The sequence below is a fragment of the Mustela nivalis genome (assembly GCF_964662115.1).
Source record: "Mustela nivalis genome assembly, chromosome: 9".
In the NCBI taxonomy this organism is placed as follows: domain Eukaryota; kingdom Metazoa; phylum Chordata; class Mammalia; order Carnivora; family Mustelidae; genus Mustela; species Mustela nivalis.
This window is the reverse complement of record NC_139028.1, coordinates 79,878,881-79,902,286: the sequence shown is the minus strand read 5'-3', so window position 1 is coordinate 79,902,286 and position 23,406 is coordinate 79,878,881. Positions and strand designations below refer to the sequence as shown.

The 23,406-nt window shown below is 50.2% G+C and overlaps 1 protein-coding gene and 1 pseudogene across 3 annotated transcripts in view; both read right to left on the bottom strand.

The window, feature by feature from the left end:
- NAV2 (neuron navigator 2) overlaps positions 1-23,406 on the bottom strand; it is a 712,574-nt gene that overhangs the window by 510,909 nt on the left and 178,259 nt on the right. The gene's annotated exons all lie outside the window — the stretch shown is intronic.
- The window catches only part of LOC309841267 (RNA-binding protein with multiple splicing pseudogene), a 34,337-nt pseudogene continuing 12,120 nt past the window's right edge, over positions 1,190-23,406 (bottom strand). Inside the window, exon 3 of the transcript in view lies at positions 1,190-1,250. The product of the transcript in view is annotated as an RNA-binding protein with multiple splicing pseudogene (transcript). The remainder of the gene's footprint in view (positions 1,251-23,406) is intronic.

Below are 23,406 nucleotides of genomic sequence, written 5' to 3'. Positions count from 1 at the left end.
CAGGGCTAATGAGACAGGAGAGAAGGGAACGGATGTGAGAATATTACAGTAGTAAGCCTGCAAGATGACTGCTGAGAACAATATACCTTGACCCAAAACCACACGGAAAGCCCCAACTTGGTTCTCCAGTAGCTGAGTCTTCCTCCAGAATTACCACGTGGGATGCCCACCCAGATGCTTCCCCTCCACAGCCCCGGCCTCCCAGTTCCTGTCCCGGCTGGGTCATTCGCCTGCCTTTCTTCCTTCAGCTGCAAGAGGTCCACAGACAAAAGTGAAAAGCAAAAGAAGTATGTAGGAAGCTGTCAGCTGGGAAGTTCTGGACTGATGGAGACAGAAATATTTACTTTGCAGGGATAAATATTTCAGAAACAACCTTCCGTCGTCCAGTCTCTGGTCTGACGTCGATCGTCCCTCACCAGGACAGCGTTCCCACTGCCGGCAGAAATGACAGCCGCAGCCGGCGCGGGTCCCCTTCCATAAGTCACATGAAGACCCCTCCATGGGACTTGGGAAATTCCATCTCACAGACAATAGCGAAAATGCATGGATTTGAGTTGTCCCTCGATTTGTCCCTCGATGTGCTCCTAGAACATTTCTGTGAGCACAGACTAGTAACCGGGCCTCCACAGGCCTCAGTTTCCCTGGCTCTGATACCTAGACTGAGCTTACAGATACCTTCATGATGGGACTATAAGGATGCGGCACCCACAGTAGATCACCTTCGGCTGCTCTCCACCCTCTCTGCCCCGTGAACTTCCTAGCTGACCAGCAGCTCAGAAGTGCCGAGGTCCCCAGGCAGTACCAAGCCTAGGCCATTGGCCCTCAGCTGCCCAGGCTCCCCATCTCTCTGGCACAGGGCTGGCTGTCACAGTGACCGAAAGAATCTCATAACTGAGCCAAATGGGGTTCCTAGAACTCAAGCTCACAGATAAACTTGAGGCTTACGGTGGTAGTCAGCCCCCATCCCCTTTGGATTCAGAGAGGCCCTTCACTCCGGACTGCCTGTCCGTTTCTCCTCCTCTGTTTCTCTGCCTGTGAACAGGCAGGTAAATGAAAATGACCCCCTTGGTTAGCCCTGCGAGGGGGATGCAGGGCGCTGTCCCCCGGTCTGATTGCAGCAGTGGCCGTGGACCGACCTCAGAGTTCGCCAGCGTGAACCAGAGGAAGCCCAGCGCTCCAGGAGGAGAAGCTACAGGATCTGTTCCTCCAGGTGCAGGTCCGCATCAGGCCACAGCTGGCGCTCCCGGCGGCTGGAGAGACGGCGGGGCCGAAAACAGAGATGGCCCGGGACTCCTTCACCACAGCACCTTTGAAATGCACATCTTGGCGGGTGCTCACAAAAGCAGACGTGTTTGCACACAGACACGGTGTATTTTAGGTGTGCTCAAGGCCACGAGTGGACTGAGGCAGTCACTTCGCTGGCATCCACTCCTGTGACAAAAAGGAGGGCTGTCAATCTAGGCCCACGCCAGATAGCCACGAAAGGGGTACGCAAGGGATCGGGCTTCTCCGGGGATGAAGTCGCCCCATAACTCGAGATGCTCTGACCTGTGGGCTTCTAGGAGCAGAGAGGAGCACGGAATTGGTGCTTTCAAGACGAGGAATTTGGGGCAAATCAAAAACTGGGACCATGATTGAGCCACGCATGCCATCCTCACTGAAGTACCCTTGGGTAAGAGGGAAGAGGTACAAATGGGAATTTTAATTGTGGAACAAATGGGAATTTTAGTAATTTGGAAGACTGGGGAAATAGAGTAGTCTGTTGAAGCATTTTGGGGCAGTGTGGAGTCAGGGGCAGGAGAAGGCTTTAGGGTTATAGACACCGGGGTTTACAAACTTGGCTGTTGGAGGACTGAGCACATGTGATATGGCTGCCGTCCAGCCCACAAATCTGTGAAGCTCTCCGTTGGTGGCACGTGACATCCTTATCTTTGCTTACTAGCTGTGTGGCCCTGGGCAAGTTACCAGACCTCTCTGAATCTCCATTCCACCTCAGTAGAATGCTCATGAGGTACAGAAGAGGACACAGTAGGTGCTTAAACCATGGTGATGGGCTTCTTCATGCCTTGTTCCCTAGGGGATGGCAGGAAGGGAGTTGACTTAGCTTGGGATCAGAGGGCAGGTCTGTGCACCCTCACGCGCCCATGTCACTCTTCACCCCCACTCGAGGTGAAGGGGGTTGGCTAAGTGTGGTAGCCACCCCCAATCAGTTGTGCTTCTTCAGATGGAAAAAAGAACACGAGGCCCAGATCACAGCTCTGCCAAGAGTCTCCTTAGAAAGGCGCCGTGGCCAGCACTCTGCGAAGGCTCTGCCAGGACCAGACTGGGTGGCGAAAACAACATCAACCTCTAACCACGAGGCGCTTTCGGAGGCCTCAGGGGAGAGGCCCAGCATCAAGCCGGCTCAAGGTCTCACTTTTCGAGCAACAAGAGGAAAAGCTGCACCTTGTCTTGTGACTATCCCCAGACAGTCCTCTCTGCAGTGGAAGGAAGATTCGAGAAAACATGCTGATCCCAGCCTCAACCCATTCCCCACTGAGAGACCTCTTCCACAGGGGTTCCTGTGTGTGTGTATGGCTCCCCCTGCAGGTGGCCATTGTCACTGCGCCCCGAGACCCTTGCCGCAGAGTGGGATTGTGGCGGGCGGGGGAGGGGTGGCTGACTTCTTCAGCAAATTCCCCCCCCTTCGAGGGGTGGAGTGAGATAGAGTGAAGGACTGGCTTCTGGGACCCCCAGGACCTCCATGTAGCTTCCATGTGCACAGCTGAAAACAGGGACTATCTCTAAAGAGTAATGCCATTAGTAGAAGCTAGTATTTATTAAGCACTTTCTAGATGCCAAGAATTTTACCTGGTTCACCTCCTTAAACCCTCTCAATCACCCTATGAGGTCATCATGATTTCTGCCTGCACATGTTACAGATGAGGAACCCAAGGTTCAGGGGTGCTGAAGGCCATATATTTGGTAACTGGCAGAACTGAGGTTAGAACCCAGGGCAGCCTGACTCCAGGGTTTGTGTTCCACCACACTAGCAGTGGGTCTCTAACTTCAGGGTGCATGCAAATCCCTTGCACACACGTCAAAACGCCAGTTCCAGGGCCTTGTTCCCATAGATCTGGATTCAGAGAGTCGCGGAAAACCCAGAAGTGCATTTTAATAAGGACATTGGTGAATTCTGGGTCACTGATTCCTGGATCCTACTTTGAGATCTACTGCAAGCCAGGGGGGCTGCCTCACCATCCAAGGGCTCAAATAGCAACCAAGGTGGTCATTTTAATTTATGGTTATTACAAGCAGAGAAATGGACTGTGGTCTGTAAAAGTCCCTCCGTGTCAAAGGAGGACAAAGAGTAAATTCGACCCTCAGCCTCCAAGTTTGTCTATAAAATCTATCCAGACTGCTGGGACTTTGATGGTAGAGTCCTGCGCGCGCCCCCCCTCCCTCCCCACCGCCCTGATTGGTGATCCGCCAGGAGGACGGCCCATGAGAGGAGAGGCTGAGAAAGTAGAAGAGTGCTTCTGGAGGGGGGGGGTTGTTTCCCTAACAACTGGGCAGTCTTGAAAAAGCCTCTTTGCCTGGTCTTGGTTTATCCATCTAAGCAATGAGAGGACTTGAGGTCTCTAAGTTTTGAAAATTCTGTGTACCCATATTTGCAGTCTCTGTATTTCTTTTGGCTTCCCGCTGGCTCTTGGAGCAATCAAACTTAGCTGTCCAATGTCTCAGTGTGTGCTAATGGGCCCAGATGTTAAGTTAATTAGGGCTTTGCTGTTAATACCTTCCCCAGGTAGGTAAGGCCTCTTAGAAGGACCTACTCCAAGTTCAAGGGTGATGTTATTTTCAGGACCCAGGGCAAACTCACTAGAGTAGATTGGTGGTCAGGGAATGGAGGAATGGCCAGTGATTCCCTGACGTGCCACCAATCATACCACCAAGGCATATGCTTGGCTTTCAGTGGAAACTTGATTATGAAACAGCCTTGTCCTATAGGCTCTGAGTGCAGGAGATCAGCATACCAGGAGACAGACAGCCGGGGCTCCAGCCCTAGGACAACTGCTATGGTGTAGAGTGAATCCCTATCAAGTCTGGGCTTCCCTTCCCATCGTTGTAAATGAGGCACTGGACTTTGTTCTCCATGGTCCATTCCTTCCTTCCTTCCTGAGTTCTGAGATTCATTATATCTCCCAGCTCTATGCAGACATAATCCCTACTCAAACATCTTAGAATTCTAGCCTGTTGCTCATTTAGTCCCAAGCCCCATTCAAGCTCCAGGGCCACCAAAACCTGAAATTGAAAAAAAGGGGAGGGGGAAACCCCCAAACCAACAAGGGTCAAAGAGGTTAAGTGAAGACTTAGCCCATGTCTCATAAAGAGGGCGGTTATTGTAAAGGTTTTGTGCTTCCCTAAAGGACACCTGACACCTTCAAGGTGTCCCAAAAGTTTGTGCGGAATCCCCGGGTGTTACTGTGATTGTCCACTAGGCTTGCCACCGTCCAGAAAGAGATCTGGCCCCAAAGTCTGGGGAGTTGCGCATAACTTGGTCACTGTCATTCTTAATCTGCTCACTTGGAGGTGCTGTATTTCCTATAAAGGGACGTGAGGATAAATGAGACAATATAGGTAACACTTGGTACACAGCGAGAGCACCATAAATGTCAGCTGTTGTGGTTTTTGGTTATTTTTACTAGTTAGCCTGAATAAGGGTATCTGTAGAATGGGTATAATACAGGTATCTTCTCGAAAGTTTGCTTTTCATCACTTTGCTTTTACAAAAGGCTTCCATTAGTACCTCCTTTGGCTAACGGAAAGACATCTGAGGCGGACCGTTGCTTTTATGAAAAAGGACAAAAAGCGAAAACCGCATTCAGTGTACACTTTGCAGGCAGCCCTTAGAGTACATTCCGCACTCCAACAGCAGGAGTGGCGCCACCATGCGCCTTCCCCGGGAACTACACTCAGCCGCTCAGCCTCAAGCCGCACAGCTCTGAACTGCGTCTTCGAGCATCTGGGCTCTATCTCGATTTATTTCGTGCAGCCATTATCAATATGTGTCCTAAGGTATCAGAAAAGCCTAAGAGAGGTTATCTGGGGAGGGTGTCTGGGAATGCTGAGAATTTTTCCTATGTAAATTGTGATTCTTTGTTTTACCCCATTTCGGCTTCGGAAAGGTCTCCCAGGAATGCTTTACTTTGGAATAGCAGGGGAAACCTCTGCTACCACTGTCAGGGGAATGGTTGGAGGATTAAATGAAATAAAGCACGAAGGCATGAGGCTACCCCTTTGGAGGCTCGATGGCCAGATGGCTGGCACCCAGGCCCAGGGTGACGGCAGGAAGGGAAGATCGGAGTGAAGGCACATCAGAGACCTCAGCTCACATCTCCTGGAGTCCCCCGCCCACAGCCCATTCCTCCTCCCCCAGGGATGGCAGCCTGGGACCCTGGAGAAGCCTCTCCTTAGGCAGGGCTAGATGCCAAGCCTGACCCAGCCCGACTTACAGGCTGTGGGATCTTGGCCAGGAGGATGCAGGGCAGAGGTCCCACTCGAGGCACTCAGTGTCTGAGAGGTCTAAGAAGCAGAAAAGTTAGGAAGGGCTTTAGCGACATGTGGGCCGTGGAATTTGGAGTTCACAGCGAGTGAACTGAGACCCCAGGGACTCCCTAACATGTATCTGAAGTAGAAAAGCTGTTGAAAATGATTAAGTAACTTCTGGATGCCTGGTAAGACTGGGAGCTCACGATTTGTTCACTGGTTTACTTTACCTCTTTCATGAAAGCAGAGACATCAGTCAAAGTAGCAGTGCCCTGAAAGCAATAGCCAGCCTCAAACAGCCTTCAGTGCAGGCCTTGGATATCTGAACCTCACCCTTGTTATGCCGAGGTGGGCATTAAGTCCAGGTGATTCCTGGTTTTCCCTAAATAACAGAAGGGCCCCAGCACGGTGTCCCTTCCCTGGCCCCCCACTCCAGTCTCCCCTGATCCCTTCCGATGGAAGCTCGGTTAGGATCATCTCCGCATATACCTGTGTTTCACCGACAGCTGGCCACACCAAGCCGTGCTCTATTGTAATCTTAGTGAAAACCAATAGTAAAAGGAAAAAAAAAACCCACTTCCTGTCTCTTATCATCAATGAGGCATTCCTTTTCCTGACCATATAGACCCAAGCAAAACTGAGGGCTGGCTGAAGGTCAGAATTGGAAGGGATGGTTGAGATCAGGTGGGACACCTGGCAGGTGCCTTCAGTAGAACCTAGTCTTAGTGGGAAAAGGGGTCTGTGGTCAGAGAAGTTTGGAAACGTGTGGTCTTCTTCCCTTACGCGCTGTGTAAGTGGGCACGTTCAAGGTTCAGAGGAGCCTAGGGAAAGACACCTGTTTAATTTTGTTTAACTCACAGTTTCCCAAACTTACTTAACTTTGGAACTTTTTCTAACCATGTGCTTTTTTTTTTTTTTTAAATAGTAATACCTGTTGACATAGCATTTTTCCTATTGGCTCCACTTCATTTCCTGTCGAAAGCCACTACATTTATAACCCACTCTCTAGTCCAAGTATCTGGAAAGCTAAAGTGAGCTACCCAAGGCCACACAGCTAATTATTCTTCATGGTAGTAAAAACCAGGATTTGTGGAATCCAGGATTTGTGTAGTGTTTTCTGGTTCCCTATGCCCTCATATTATTCCCTCATGGTATTTCATTTTGTCCTCAGAATATAATAAGTGCTGTCAGTGTCATTGAGGGCATTCTCCAGGGCAGGGAGCTTCTAGATAGGACCATAGTCAAGCTACACAGGGACCCAGAGACCCTGAGACACTGAGGCCCAGAGAATCTGATTCATGTGCCTGAGATCACACAGCTGGGAGAGAGCAGAGCTAAGGTTTGAACCCAGCAAGTCTGTAAAAGCCCAACTTCCAGCACCCCCAGCCCAAGGAGGGGCTGTTTTCCTGCATGCAGGAAGCAGATGTCTGGCTTGCAGATAGCCTGGGAATGTCAGGGGTTTTCCGAAGCTGTGGTTAGAGATTGGATGGCTCAGGAAGCATAGCTTCATTCTTTTATTCTTTTTCGGCAAGGGACATAATCAAAGGAGGCCAAACCGTCAGGAAAATGGGGGCTATTTGACTACTGATCCTGAGTGAAGCAATGAAGAATAGCTTCGGCAAAGAGCTAATTAGGAAGTCATAACTTGGAAAACCACCAAATGCAATTTTGATGAGGATGAAATTTAATAAAAGCACAGCTTCTGGTCCCCACAGCTCCAACGGAGCAGGCACGTGAGGGGAATGGCTAACAGAGAGGCCATTCAAGAACTGGCGACGCCAGGTAGGTCAGGCAGGGGGAAAGCTGTCTGTCCACCCTTCAATGAGCAGAAGGCCCAGGACACAGAGTGGTCTACTGAGAAGGGGGCTCTGGAGCCCAGCCAGAGGACACAATACAAGAACCAGGCTGGCCTTGGGAAAGAGAAGAGGCCAGAGGTTTCACAAGAAGGCAACTTCCTGTCTCCAGACTCATCTTTCATATAAGGCGGTTCTTGGAAACTTCCTTACCAAACAGATAAGAGTGGCTTATAATTAAATAATTAATTAATTTAGTTTTTTGACAGAGAGTGAGTCATGGAGACAGGAAACAAACGGGGGGAGGGGAGAAGGAGAAGCAGGCTTCCCTCTGAGCAGGGAGCCCGATGCGGGGCTCGATCCCAGGACCCTGGGATCATGACCTGAGCCGAAGGAAGTCGCTTAAGACAGAGCCACTCAGGAGCACCAAATTATCCTAGTTTCACTGCTGGTGTCAAAGAAGGTAAACAGGAATCCAGATCCTACCAGCAAGAGACAAATTCTGATTAATAATGTTCAAAGTAATATCTCAAAATAATGCAAGCTCCCACCATGCTTCATAGCTTATACGATGCTTTCTTGGGTATTTCCTTCATTGGTCTACACGATAATTGTATGAGGTAGTTGTCTATCTGATATCACATGAAGAAAAAAAGGCTCAGAGAGGTTAAGTGCCTTGGCCAAAGGCACACAGCTTATACGGGCAATGTGCAAGGGAATGTGCTTTGGATTCACAAAGATCTGCCAGAGAATGCCAGCTCTACCCTTCCCAGGTGTGTGAGCTTGGGAAAATCTCTGCAGTGTCTCTCAGCCTTGGTCTGCTCAGCGGCCACCGTGGGCCCCATGTTTGGAGAGTTTTCCCCATGCCAGGCACTGTTCTAAGTATCTGTGCTGGATTGTTTGCAGAGAGAGGCACCCAGAATTCCTCCCATCGTTAAGGTGCAAGTAACTACTCCCAGACAGAAATGGAGCTTCTTCCTCTTCTCCTTGAGTCTGGGCTGGCTTGTAGCTTGCTTTGACTTTCAGAATGTGGTGCGAGTTTCTCTGTGTTAGCTCCTTGTCTGGGCCTGAAGACTGTGGCAGCTTTGGTATTCATTCATTCTCTTGGAGTCCTGAGCCTCCTTGTAAAAATATTCCGACTGACCCGCTCAAAAGAGAAGCTCAGCAAGCCGCTAGCTAAGGCGCCATACATTTGAGGAAGACCTCTTGGATCTCCCAGCCCCACTGGAGCTGTCCCAGCCAACACTGCTTGGAGGAGAGGGCTGCGCCCCCTGGAGCTCTGCCTTTATTTCAAGAATCGTGCGCAAGTAAATAGTCGTTTAGGGTGATTGTTTTGCAAAAGCAGACAAATAAAACAGTGCCTAATTTGTATTAATTCATCTGTCTTCATCCACCCCAATGGAGAAATTGAGGCACAGAATGTTTAAATAATTTTCCCAAAGTTGCACACGCAATAATGGCAAAACTGTATTTAACCTAGGCAGGCTAACTCCATCGTCCACGTTTGTAAGCACCACATTATACTGCCTCTTCGTAAAAGGTCATGCCTCTCAGAGTCATTAAAGAGACCATCCCTGCTGAGTGTGGTCCCACAGGGGCATCCCCTTCTCCAAGAGGACCCTCCCCATGGGCTCACATATGAACCAGACCAAGAGCCCCTCAGTAATCCTGACTCAATGCTTCCCTCCAGTGGCCACTGCCTATTATAACCTCCTTTTGGCCTCTACACAGCCCCAAGCTAAAGAAGGCAGTTCAGCAATCTGTCGTTCCTGCAGGAACCTTCATGACCCCACTCCATCCTTCCCAACTGAAGTTCAGCTCTGTTCTGTTCTGTTTGGGTCTTGCTTTAGCCAGGGCTTGTCATGTTCACTGCATCCCATGTATAGCTCAAACTAAGGTGACTCGAGGCTCCTACAGGAGAACTGATCAGAGCATTTGGGGAAAGAGAAAAGTCCCTACTCAAACCATCAGCAGACCTGAAGCCTCCAGAAACCTCTTAGTTTTCTTATTCCAAGCCCAACACACCATCAGTCGTCAAGAATTGCAAAGACAGCATTCAGCCAAAGGGAGACGTTTGCACTGAAATTACTTTCCAGGAGTTAGGATAAATCAAACACGCAAACACTACATTCAACTTACTCATCATTAGCCACAGACTGTAAGAATCTGTAGAGTCTAACAGGTAAAAGTCTGGGCTCCCGAAAAGACAGACCGGGGTTTCAGTTCTGGTTCCATCATTTACTGGTTATATGACCTTGGATAAGTCCTTTAACCTCCCTTGGCATCAAAGCCCTCATCCACCAAATAGCTATATGGACAGTATCTCTCACAGAGTGAACCTGGGAGTGGATGAGATGACACGCGGGAACACAAGTGGTTGTGAAGTCTGAATCATTCTGTCTTTGTTCATTTGCTTTTTTAGTCTTATTTAGTCTTCATTTCCCCCCGATTAGTTTACATTATAGAAGTAATGCATGTTTATTACATAAAATTTGGAAATTGAAAGAGAAAGAAAAGGAAAGAGAAAAAGAGAGGAAAGGAAAAGAAAGGGAAAGAGAAAGAAAGAAAGATGCATGGGTTTTAAAATCAGGGTCCATTCAGCGGAATGTGAACAGGATGGGAAACATGACAAATTTATTTCATCAGCCTCTAACTTGAGTGCAGCATTTCCATCCATTATGAGTACAAGCATCAAATCACAGTGAGTCTTAGCTAAGCAAGCCACACCATCAGTAATAGAAATGTCAGGCATTTATACGCCACATTTTCATCTTTGCAGGTATTTTGAAATCTTGTTTGCCTTCCCCACTCCTTCATATATATGGTACCTAGTTGATGTGCTCCTAGATAATCCTTATTACTCGCGGTAGCAAAAAGAAATACACACTTTACTAAATTGCAAATCTGTTTTCATATTTTGATACTCATTTTTCAATACCATTGGTGTACTTGGAGATTCTATGTTTTATATTGCATGCATTTAAAAACATGCCAAGAGGGACCCACAGGCTCACCAAGCAGCCAAAAGGAGCTTTTGTTGCACATAAAGAGTTAAGACTCACCTGCTGTGGTGTCTCCCCTCAAGCCCGGGAACAGTTCAGACTCCCACCAGTCTCTAACCGGTTACTTATTTCCTATTTTTGTCCTCCAGTTGTATAATATAATTCTGTTGCCTGCATTGTTAACCCTAAACCTGTTTTTATGCTATTTCTTGCCATATAGTTTTTAACGGTTTTCCATTTTTGCTGATGCACCATAGTATACCATTCCTCTCTAGTTTGCTGCCATTAGGAGGGTTTGACTCTTTCGCTTTTATAAATGACATTGGGTGAGCATCTTCCTGCATAAAGGATCTTCCACATTTTAGATTGTTTCCTTGGGCAAGATCCCCAATAGTGGCAAAGTGAGCATTTTCAGAGCTCAGACATCCTCCCTGACACCCAGGGAGCAGAATGCTCTGACAATCAGGAGGGAGGGAAAAGAGAGAAGGCTTTGAAAGAGGGAGGAAAGGGAAGCTGTTGAGCCAGAAAAGACAAATGAGAGGACAGGACTGCCATGGACAGGTGTGCAGGCTGTGCCCTGATCAAGGGCGTCCGACCCAGGTGATAAGCATGGGTTGAGCTCTACTCAGTCTCCACTGCAAGCCATGCAATGTGACTGGGGCTGGCCGCCAAGAGGAAGGCACGTTCTCCCAAAGGCACCATGGGAACAGAAGCAGGCCTACTGGAGGAATCCACCATTGCTCCCTGGTGGCGATATCTCCTTGGGATTTCTGGGATATAAAAGCCATACCCTCAGAGAATGCTAGGAAGGAGGGACCACATTCTCAGCCTGGGGTACTTAGGCCTATTGTATCTGGGAAAGCAAAACTGTGGCTTGTGAGCAAGTTTTACTTTTAAAGCATCTCATAAAAATTAACACTGACCTTCAATGAGGCCTTACGTGTACATCTTCTCTAGGCTGAAGGTCATTCTGTGTCTTGCTGCTTAAGAACACACCGGTATAGTGGATCTTGTGCTGTGTCACACTCAGAACCCAATTCAGGACAGAGGCCTGCATGTCCCCAGCTCTGGGAGTGTCCTTTGCTGTTGACGGCTCCCTCTCTCCCCAGGAACAACACTGGCCTGAAGGAAGCTGCCTAACCAAGCTTGCAGCTCTCACCTGATCCACGTCGGGTCTGCAGACTTGGCCCTCTCACCAAGTGGAGACAGCTGTTGCAGGCCCTCCGCTCAGCCCTGGGGATGGGCTGAGGCCTTTGTGTCACAGACATCTTCTCCAACCTCTTTTTTCCCCACTGCCACTGCCTCTTACTCTGTCACAACAAGCCCTGGCTTCCTGCATTCCCTGAGAAGCCTATCTAAGATAGTTACAGATCTCTATTTAATCAAAATAAGAGGAGGAATAAATTATTACAACACATGTTGGTAGATAAGATTTTTTTCAAAACATGGTGTCCATGAGAAAAAAAATGAGAATTTTTTTTTTTTTTTTTTTTTGAGAGAGAGAGAGAAAAAGGGCAGGGTGAAGGGGGCAGAGGGAGAGAGACAATCTCAAGCAGACTCCGTGCTGAACATGGAGCCCGACATAGGGCTTGATACCACAACCCTGAGATCATGATCTGAGCTGAAATCATGAATCAGACGTTTAATTGACTGAGCCACCCAGGCGTCCCGAGATCGAAAATCATTTTTAGAAAGATCCTGGCTGGTAAAACAACAGCATCTGATTCCAGTCCTTGCCTACGTCCCTCATTTTATAGGTGAGAAAACAGAATCCCTGAAGACAAGTGACTTAAAAGTCACATGAGCTTTGAACATCAGAGCTAGAACCCAAAGCTAGACTAACAAGGTTTCTGCCCCACAAGGCCGCCTCTACTAGCTTTGTTCAAAAGGACCCATTTTCTAGACAGAAGTTTATTCCATGAAGTCTGGTGTCACCCCTGTGGGATCTGGCATCTCCCCTGCCCTCACTCCAACATCCAGAGAGAAATCCTAACCCGTAAGGTGGTTCCCATGGGGGGCGCTGGCATCAGACATCCTGAATTCAATCTTGGCTCTGCTTCCTGCCAGCTGTGTCTTCGGGACAGCTTGCTTACCTCACTGAGCCACACACTAAAATAAAAACCTAGATGTAAATTTTTCAGCACTTCTGGCCCTTGGAGGACACTGCCCGGACTTAGTTTCCTTGCTGCCCCACACATCTTGCTTTACCTCTCAGGCACAGAGCAAAAGAAAAAAACATTCACAGCTTTTCAGGAGGCAGTAAGATCGGATGCTCTGTCCCCTTCTCTCAGTGCGGGAGGACAGAAGCCAGCCTCCCTTTCTGTGGGGTGTAAGGCCCTTTGAGTTGACCAGAGGGAGCATCAGAGAACATGTGCTGCCCAGGCAGTGACTTAGCTCATACTGGCCAGCAGAGGGCAGCACTACTCTGCCTAAAGCCCAGAGGATTTGCCGCCCATTCAGGGCCTTCACCATCTGATTACTTCCCAGACTCCCACAGAGAGCTGGGTCCAGCCTCCCAACCTCTCTTTCCATGGAGTCTAGCAGCTGTGGCGTGTCTCCCCAAAAACAGGATGGCTAGACCTTCAGCTCTGCAGCAGCCAAGGCTGGATTCAATTTGCCACGCCAAAGTGTGCTTGAATGGGATCTTCTGTTAAATATAACCATTTGTTACAAACAATGCAGCCTGGCAGTGGAGATTCAGACCAGACTGAGGCCACCAGCCATCCCAGCTCACCGGTCCCTGGGCATTTGACAACACAGTAACCAAAGACTTCGTTCAGCCACCCTAGGGGGAGGGGGAGGGAGAGAGGGAGAAAGTGTACGTGTGTGCATGTGTGTGTGCATGAGTGTGTGTGTGTGCATGTGTGTGTGTGTGTGTGTGCACATGTGTGTGCACTTTGTCTTCATTTGGGTATCCTGATGCTCTTAAGGCCATGAGCCCTAAGTGGAGGGCACCAGAAGGGAACCTGGAGTGAAGCAGGGGTGCCCACCGCTCTTCCTTCCTCAGGGAGTCTGGACAAACTCTGGAGCAGAGCCCTCACCTTCCCCCTGAAAGATGAGGGTCCTGCTCAAGACCATGCAAGGAACACCTGAGAAGCCCAGAGCTCGGATGGGGGGGGGGGGCATGTTGACTTCCTGTAGCTCAGATTCTAGAGATGGGGAACGTTTGGGGGACCTTCTAGAAAGAGGCTGTGGCTGAGGGCCCTCTTGGGCTGGGCTAGGACCATGCATCCAGAGTGCTGTCCCTCTCAGGAGTCCATCCGGGCGGGGCTCTTTCAAGGGACAGGGACAGCTTCCCCTCACCCTAGTGACATTTTCCTGTACAATGTGTCCATGGAAAGCATCTTACACAGCCTTGCTGAGGGCAGAGAGGGCTGCTGAAATTTGCCTTTTTTATCACTCCATTGAGGCAATGGACAAGAAGAATTTCTGCTTACACATTCATTTCATCTACTTGAGTAGAACACTCTCTCTTTCCTTCTCTCTCTCTCTCTCTCTCTCTCTCACACACACACACACACACACACTGGATGCAACATTAATGCTAAAGGAGTAAGCAAATTCTTCCTTGGGTAGAATTGCTGCCCAGGAGACAGCTCCGCAGAGAAAGCTACTTTAAAGCAGAAAATCCTCACAGCATGCTGGCCAATGAACACGGTTCAGCCCTTTCACACTACAGCGCTGAAATAATCTTTTTTCCCCACTTTCTCTCCAAAATGCCTCTAATATCTGCAAGACTGAATAATTTACGGTTCTCCCTGTCCTTCCTGCCACAAAGTGGTTCCACTTCATGTTGTTCCCCAGCCTTGTGACAAGTGGAGCCTCTTCTTGGTTCTTTGACCCAAATGGGATTCTGGCTGGGGTGACTCTGCCCTGCTCTGGGTGGAATGGGAGGAGGCTGGGGCGGGGCTGGCTCCTGAGCTCAGCAGCCCAGAGTCCAATAAGGCAGGCTCCGGCTTCCAGGCACCCTAGTTGTTGTGATGGTGCTGCCCTTGGGTTTCTATGAACTGATTCACAGAAGCACAAGAGGGGCAGGGTGAGGAGGTTGAACACCCAGTGGCTGTAAACCGGTGAATTCCCTGCAGACTCGTCCCACACACCCCTGCCCTCTCCTGGCTCCATCTGCCCCCGTTCGCGGTGACCCCAGTGGTCCCAAGTGGGGCAAAGAGAAAACCATAGGTGATAAACACTTTTCCCCTCCCAACCCCTGCCCTCTGCACCCCACAGGTTCCCAAATAGGCCAGTCTTGCGCCCTCTCCGAGGGCCCACGCCACCCCAGTCTCAGCCCTGGGCCTCCACAGAGAGCAGCCCCTCATCAATTATTCACCAGCCTCCCCTCTGCTCCTCAGACAAAGGGAAGGGGAACGTGCTGGCCTCCGAAGCCCCTGGAACCCAGGGCTGTGGAGTCAGGCGGTGTCTCCAGAGGAGAGGAGAGGTGGGGAGGGCCAGAAGTGGGGGGAGCTGGAGAGGAGGAAGGCAAGGGCGAGGAAAAGCAGGAGAATCAATCTGACCTAGAATCACAATTCTAGAAGTTGTGCACGGGTCTCGCGTGAAATACACGATTCCGACAGAACTAAAAAGCATTTTTTTTTTTTTTTACCCCCACTGCTATTTTATCCCAGAAATGAGAGGAAGCAGGACATGGCTGGGTTTCACAGACTATTTCTTCACAGTTTCTTACTCTGTTTTGACAAGACATCTGCTTAAGCTACCAGTCTGAGCCACGCGGTGTGGAGCGGCGGCAGCCCTGCCAATTCGAATGTTCCGCAACACAGCGCCCCAGAAGCTGACTGCTCGCACACCTGGCGGCGGCCGGCGGGGCCGGCGGGGCGGGGGCAGGGGCGGGGCCGGGGCCGGGGCGGGGCCTGGCCGGCGCCGCCCCCCACCCCAGCAGCCACCTGGGGCCTCGGCGCGGGAAGGCGGACACGCCCACGGATGGGGGAGGGCTGGGTCCTGTGACTTCTCTGAGGCCCCTCCTCTGGGGGTAACGTTAAGGGGGTCCCTCGCGGAAGAGAACACGTGGTCTGTCCCCCCGCAGCAGGTACAGTCTGGAGCCCGATCCCCAGTACAAATCAACCTGCTACACACCTCTGCAGAAAGAAAAGAGAGGGGCGAGCTGCTGTAAGCCCCTGCCAGGCAGGCTTTGATTAAGCAAATGTTTACCGAGCACCCATTAAGTGCCAGGCCCTAAAGACAGAGCAGTGAGCACACAAACAGGGCTCCTGCCCATGAGTCTTATAAATTCTAATCCCTGCTCCAGAGACCATGCACACCTGCCCTCAGGCAAGTCACCGGACCCCTGGGTCTCAGGTTCCTTATCTATGAAACAGAGATTGTGAATTGTTCATCCCAAACCCATGGATTATTCGGATCCATGGATTAATGATGTTTTAGGGAAGAAGGTTCTGGCAGAGGGCCTGCATTCAGTAAGTGGTTAATGAATGTGTATCCTCTTCTGCTCCTCTTTCCTATTATAAGGCAGGGGCACTGAGGGGCTCTGGAAGGAAATTTGGAGTTTCTTACCCACTGATTTCCTTCATGTGGCCAGTTTATTAAGTGAACATCAGGAAGAGCTTTCTTCTTCTCTCCCTTCCGACGTTGCCCTGTCAAATTTCCCTTCCTCGTCCCTGGACAATATCTTAAGCAGGTCCCAGAGTTTTTCTGGTTGCCTTTGGGTATCTGAACAATCTCATCTCCAGGTAATAAGAAGTCTAGTACAATCTAAATGAAAACGTGGCTCTTTCCCAACTCTGTGTATGTCCTCTGTCTCTGGCTGAGGTTTGAGCTGTGGAGCCAGAGAGCAGAAGAGGGCTGGAAGAGGGGTTTGCTTGCCTTCTCCTATCTACCCTCCCTTCCCCTTGCCTTCCTGTGTCTGGTCCCTCCAGAACTGGGCGGGGGAGTGGGGAAATGGAATAGGACACTACTGGGGAAAGGATGGATGCTGACTCAGGAATGTGAGTAATGTCTTTGTTAACTGGCTTAGGGAGCCCTGGATGGCCGGTGGTCTAGTGCGCACACGGCCTAGTGCACATGGGCACAGTTTGGCTTCCACATCCTGTGGGGTGGCCTCTCACTCCTCCTGGGAACCTGCCCTCCAGCGTTCTCATGAAAGTCTGGTGTTGAAGTCCTACCTCCCTGGTGGGCAGCCCAGGCTCAGCCTGGTTACCACTCACTGGCCATTTGCCACACTATTGAGGAAAGGTCACACTCTCTCACGGTTGCTGCCCTCCTTGCTCTGAAGGCAGGGGTATCTCTTCTCATCAGGTGAATCCCCAGCCTCTTGGGAACACTTGTCCTTCAGTCCCAAGGTACAGCACATGATGGAGAGAGGGCACTATGGGTTTCCATGAGGACTAGTAGGCACCTGGTTGGGAATAAGATGCCAGCCCCCCTTCTCGAAGACAACTTCAACCTCTCTGAGTGATTCCAGACAATCTTTCCCCTGGCTGCCTTTATTCACCCTGGAAGTAGGATCCCCAAGGATGTTGTTAGTCACCTCTTAACCAGTCCAGTGTAGACAGCTCAGGCCCTGCTTTACAAAGTGGGAACACCTGGCCTCAGCTTTGGAGCCACAGACAAACCTCCAAGCCTGTAAGAACTGTCCCTCTTAGTATCTCATCCTGCTCATAAAGAGGAGAATGACTCTGGGTCCCAAAAGCTGAGACATTCACCTGCTTGGGGGCCCAGATGACCTCTGAACCGTTCTTGCTTGGGGAATCAGTAACTGGAAAGAGGTGCTGTCTTGTCTCTCCTCTGTATCCCCGGCTCAGACAAGAAGGAGGGTATGAAGAGAAGAAGTCCCCTCTACTTAACACAAATGATCTCATCTTTGAGGAGCTTACACGTTTCAATACTCTCCTTTAGAATGTTTTTAAGTTTTCTATTAGTCATCGTTGGCAGGTAATTGGTGAAGGGCACCCTCTTTGGTTACAAAGGCAAACAGTAACCCTAGACGGTATGTGTCCACGAAGACCCACTCGTCCACTATCCGTGTGGCCTTGGGACAATGACTTGACATCTCTCTGCCTCCATTAGTGCACCTGCAAGATGGAGACAAGAACAGGTCCCACTTCCTGGGACGTGTCACTCGGAATTAGACCTGGAACCGCATATGTGCGCTGCGGAGATGTTTGCTGGCAGGAGCGAAAGGCAGTAACTGAGTTTCCCCTTCATCTGCCTTCCCTTTGATTGCCAGTGTTTGCTGTTTCAGGATTTCAGTATATTGTTATGTCCTTTCCTGAAGTTTCTTTCCTTTTTGATCCTCGTGAACTGTTCCTTGGAGATATCCATTACCACCAGCCATGAAACTGTCGAGGAACAGACGCAGCCTGTGAATGGAGATGTTCACGGAAGATCAACGGCCGCCGGAGTGAGGCTCCCTGGGTCCAGAACATTTCTTACAGACCCACCAAGTTGCAGACACTGAAATTTCTTCACTCTCTGGCCTGCACTTTGCTTTGTTTTAATTAGCAAGGAATTGGAGCCCAGAAACCTCTCAGAAAGCCAGCCCGATCCTGTAGTGAAAGTGAGTTCTCACGCCCTTTCCTATTTCACTCTCATGACTAGTCCGGGAGCAAGGATGGGCAAGCCTCAGAGCAAAGCAGAATGTGCAGGGCAGAGTCCTCCTTCTCCCCCAGCCTCTCAGCCCCTACCGTTTCCTTTGGAAAGGGCCCCCAGGGAAGGGAAGAAGAAAGAAAAACCTGGGAAACCACAGAAGAGGGAGAGAAGACAGGAATTGCAGCCAGAAGCCAGTGGCCTCCTGTCCACGCCTGACTGCACGGCGGCATGCAGAGCTAGAACCCATGACAGGCACTGCCTCCAGGGGGGCCTAGGAGAGCAGTGGTGGGAGAAGGAAACCAGCTTCCATAATTTACCAAGAGTTCACAGTGAGAAAAAGCAGAAGGAAGCTCTTTTCCTGTCTGAGTTCTGTGTTTCATGATGAAGTACTTTTTTTTTAAATGTGGCATTACATTTGGGGGGTGGGTGAGGGGCCTCAAGTGTTTCCAGCCTCTTTGAGCCTTCCATCTGCCAGGCCTGCTTCTGGCCCTCAGCTGGGCTCCACAGATGGCTTCGCAGGCCTCGGCTGCCTTAATTCACAACCACTCTCCCACCTGAGAGTTGGCCTCCAAAGTTACAGGAAGAGGATCACTAACCCCCAGGGCAGCAGCACACCCCAACGCAGGGCTGGGAGGCCCCTGTTGGAAGTGGGTGCACAGGAACCCCCCCATGTCAGTATCTGGGACCCCCATGGCGGCCCCCAGGACACAGTCTCTGGGCACTTACCCCTGATTCTTCACCCTGCGCCATTCAGAAAAAAGGTACAAAGGCTAAGCTAAGCTTCTGGAACCCAGGTATTAACCATGGTTTCAATTTCAACTGATTTCCCAGACCCTGATCAGAATGAGTTAGAAGTTGTACAGCTAGAGGGAGCCCAGAGTCTCCTCATTGGATAGACTGGGGAGATATTTGCACCTGGGGGTTAGAAAGTGAGATGTGTTAGGACTGGAGCTTCCCATCTCAAGGACAAAAACGGAGAAAAAGGGAGTCTAAAATGGTTATATTTACTTTGGGGGAACTTTAGAGAGAGACAAAGATAGCGAACACGCAGAAGCACACCCTAGCTCAAAACCTGGGAAACAAAACCTTTTCTACATTCCCCCAAGGCAATTTAAATAATAGACAACACCTCCAAATAGCCCAGGGTGATTCACACCAGAGTTTGGAAAACAGAGGGTGGTTACCATGGGAACGAGCCCCTCCTTCAGTGCACCCCCCCCCCCATTCTCCTCCACGTCAGCCCACCCTGCAGGTGGCTTTGGAGAGCCTGGGATTCAAAGGAGCGGCAGTCCAGCCGGCTCCACTGCCCAGCTGCCGGGCTGTCCTCCTACCTGCCCCCCAGCTGCTCGGCCTTCGCCACCCAGGCCCCGTACCCAGGGCCCCCAGCAGGGGCCGCCACAGGGCTTGCATCCATCAAGGCATCCGGACCCCCACGGGTCAGTCAGTCCATCAGTCCCGCCTTCAGTATGGCCGCAATTAGGAAACAGCCAGGCTTGAAAGAGGAGGAAGTCTCAGAGCTGGGGGCCCAGCCTCCCCTGTCATCTGCTCTTCAGAAACCCGCGGGGCCTTGTTAGAGACTCCAAATTAAGACCAAATGGGGATGGGCTCTCTGTTCAAGGAAACATCTATTTGTTTCCATGCCTGCTTGAACACAGTTTGCTGTGGTTTCCTAGAGAAGGACTTCCCTTGGTTTTGAAACAGAGCTCCATGGGCTTCTAGGCTTCCCTGGGAACACCTGTTGGAAACCTCCTCGATGAGGGGAGAGAAGCCCAACCCTCTCTGAGCGGCTCTCCTTACAACGAAGCACAGATTTGTATCTGATAACTGCGCACAGTTCTATTTGGAGACAAACAACAGAAGAGTTCTGCTTAAGAAAGGTGGCAACTATTAGATCATTCCCCCAAATGTTTCGTACCTTCAAGGAAAAATAAAAGTGCTTTGGCCTACTCATTCAAAGCTCAACTGACAAGAAACTGACTCCTAGCTCTTCAGGGCCGGCCCCTCAAATGAGTGGGGCCTCCAGGCAAGAGCCCCACAGCAAAGGAGACACCACCCACCAGGACTGTCTTCCTTTGATCATCCATGTGGTGGTACAGATGAGCTGCTGGAAGGAACTCTGTCCCTGGAGGCCACACCCACCTCAAATGCCAGTCTTTACACCACACAAGGGTCTCCCAGGGAAAGAGACTAAGATAGAGCACACATGTAGCAAATAATTCTGTGCGCTGCCATGGCCAAACCAAGGTCCCCGGAGGCAGTGTTGAGACGCACATCTGCCCACCTTATGAAACCTTGCAGCAGGGGCCACTTGGGGCTGGACAGTAACGTGGCCCTCCTGGGAGCTCCCAATTATAAATGCCCACCTGGGCTAGGAGGGTTCCGCCGTGCAGTAGGCACTCGAGAAAGTAACCACAAGGCCCAGAGCAGCTTCACTTGGGGGAAGGGGTCTGAACACGGCAACCTCTCCATCCCGAATTGGCGTCACGGTCTCCTGTGCTGAAAGCAGGGTGGACAGGTGAAGAATCTAGCATTGACTATTGTCTAGGCACGTGCTAGGTGTTCTACACAGGGGGACCCAGGTCGTTCTTGAAACCTATCGATGAGGCAGGTGTTAGGATTCCCATTCCCATCCTTTTGCTTTAAGTTGTTCGCAAGGATTTAAGCTGAGGGAGAGCCTGGGGGATTTGCCTGGGGTCTTGCAGCTAACAGGTGACAGAGTCAGGTTCACTCCAGCTCTGAGTGGCTCCAAAGCCAGGCCTCATCCTTACACTCACTTGCCCACTCTGGCTTCCCAGGCTTTCTGCGCACTGTCTCCAGGAGGACAAGGTGGCCAGCTAAGCAGCCAGAGGGTGAGGAACTGGGAAGAGGCTGCAGAGTAAACCCCCTTTTCTTCCAAGAGTGGATTCTCTCCCCAACTCCAGCCATCAGCATAGACAAGAGCCTCCCCTAAAATACAGTCACACAACTCCCAAATGGCTTCATTTCTCAGGTGTGGAATGGGGAGAGTGAACCCAGTCCAAGTCTTGACGGTCACTCAAAACACTGGGTTTCCAACCCTGCCTAACTAGGGTCCCAGAACCAGTGAGTGTCAGAGATACCAGATTTGAACCTGACCTTTACAGTGACCGCCATCTACACTGTCACCTCGGAAACCTGTGGCTGGCTTACATCATGGATCCCATTTCGCTCATCTCGGAAACTCGCAGTAGAAAGAACTTAAGAGTTAGAGGGTCTGAAACCAAAGTCTATCTCCTTCTCACACCCCTTAAGTCACTTGGTTTAGAGGGCAGCCAGTTCTGCCCATGTCACTGCTACCTTGAAGAAGCAGGAATTCATTCATTCATTCAATCATTTATTCAGCAACCAGACATGTGTCAACAACCAGACATGTGTCAAGCGTTTACTATATACCAGGCACAGTACTGATCACTACGCACCGACAAGCCACTCGAGAAATCTTATCTAAATGAATGCATATAATGCAAATCATATGGCCATACTAGCGTGTTTAATTCACAAGATTTGGCCTGGAAGGACAAGAGAAGTAGTTTATGTTGGAACCACACTTTTTATAAGACGATAAAGTACGCTTGTGTCCATTATCATGCTTTTTAGATTATCCTTCAGCTTAACTTGAGAGCACGAGCCTGCAAACCCGAGAGGAAGAGGCAGTGACAAATAGCATTTAGTGCCACTGAGAGCTCAGCCTGGCCACGGTAAGAGGGCAGAGGGCAAGGAATAGAAAGAGAAATACTGCCGGATTACTCCTATGAATATGTCTTTAAGCCTGAAGGACTCTAGTTTGGGGAGGCAGGCTCAGCTAGATTAACTGACCTATACGAGATCACACAGCCCAAAACGGCAAAACTCCTGACTCCAGAGCCCATGGATTTTTAAAAAAATATTTTATTTATTTGTTTGAGAGAGAGAAGGCGAGCAGAGAGAGAGCAGGGAGGGATTGGGAGAGGGAGAAACAGACTCCCCGCTGAGCAGAGAGCCCAAAGCAGGGCTTGATCCCAGGACCTCGAGATCAGGACCTGAGCCGAAGGCAGACGCTTAACCAACTGAGCCAACCAGGTGCCCAACCCCATGGATTTTAACTCCTACAGTGGGCCGAACTCTTATTTATTTATTTATTTGTTTGTCTGTTTAAATATTTTATTTACTTATTTGACAGACAGAGACCACAAGTAGGCAGAGAGTCAAGCAGGGAGAGAAGAGGAAGCAGGCTCCCTGCTGAGCAGAAAGCCAGATGCGGGGCTCGATCCCAGGACCCTGGGATCACGACCCAAGCCGAAGGCAGAGGCTTTAACCCACTGAGCAACCCAGGCGCCCCCCCTCCCCGCCCCAAACTCTTTTTAAAAGAGGAGCCCAAGTTGGGGAGGCTGTGCCAGTGGGATTAGGTGGGGTTTGTCGTGAGGATACAGGAAGCGCAGAGATGTCGGTGGGTGCAAGTAAACAGCGCGCACAGTGATGTCTCAGCAATGGCAGTGGCCGCTGCCATGGTGGCTGGTGACACACGTCATCAGCAGCTCAGCCATGTTTCCTGGAATGTCAGAGATACATTTAGAAAGTACTTCCAGGAGGAAGGCCCTTTTCCAAAAGAGACAGATTTGACTACCTACAAGGTGTTCATTTTTATCATCATTCTCTAGACAAGGAAACGGCGCCTCTGGGAGGTCATTCAATTAACTGTTGGTCACACAGAGAGGAAACTGGGGAGTGGGCATTGGAACCCATAACTTTCTGACTTTCAAATACCCATTGCTTTATAGGACCCTCTTCTGAAGATGACCAAGAACAGAGGAAGGAATTCTTAGAATTCTTCCTCTAGTCGGGTGGTTCTCGAACTTTGGTGATTAGACCTGTGTTTAAGCAGCCACAAGAAAGTGTGGTAAAGCTACTGGAGAAGACAGGGAGGTGGGTTAGCTTCTCCTCAGAAGACCCAGGCAGCAGGAGAGGCAGGAAAGGCAAGGCGCAGGGTTGGAGGTGAGCAGGAGGCCAAGGAAGGGCTTGTGGTCCACGTTAGGTCACCTCCTGGCTCTGCCACTCAAACCTTAGGCAAACTTCCAGATCTTCCGAGCCTCAGTTTCTAGAATGGCAGCCCTACAGCTTTTGACAAGCGTGGCTCTGCTGATGATCTTAGTTGAGTTATGCTCCAGACATTGTTACAATGAAATGAGACCATCTATACGGAGAACCTTGGCACACAGCCCGGATCCTACTCGATGAACATCGGTTGTTCTTACCCAAAGCAGGAAGCAAAGTGTTTGAGAGCTCTGGAATGATCCTTCCTAAATGGACCAGCTCCCTCCCTCACTGCCTGTGAACTCCAAACAACTTCCTTAACCCTCTGTGACTTATTTCCTCACTCTTCAAAACAGGGAGAATGAGAGTCTCTACCTTAGAGGGTTAGTGTGAAGATCAGATAAGACATGCATACGAAATACCTTGCAGGGTATGGCAGGGCCCGAGTGTTCCTGAAAAGAGCCCACATTACTAGCACCAAATGGGGTCAAAGTTACTGA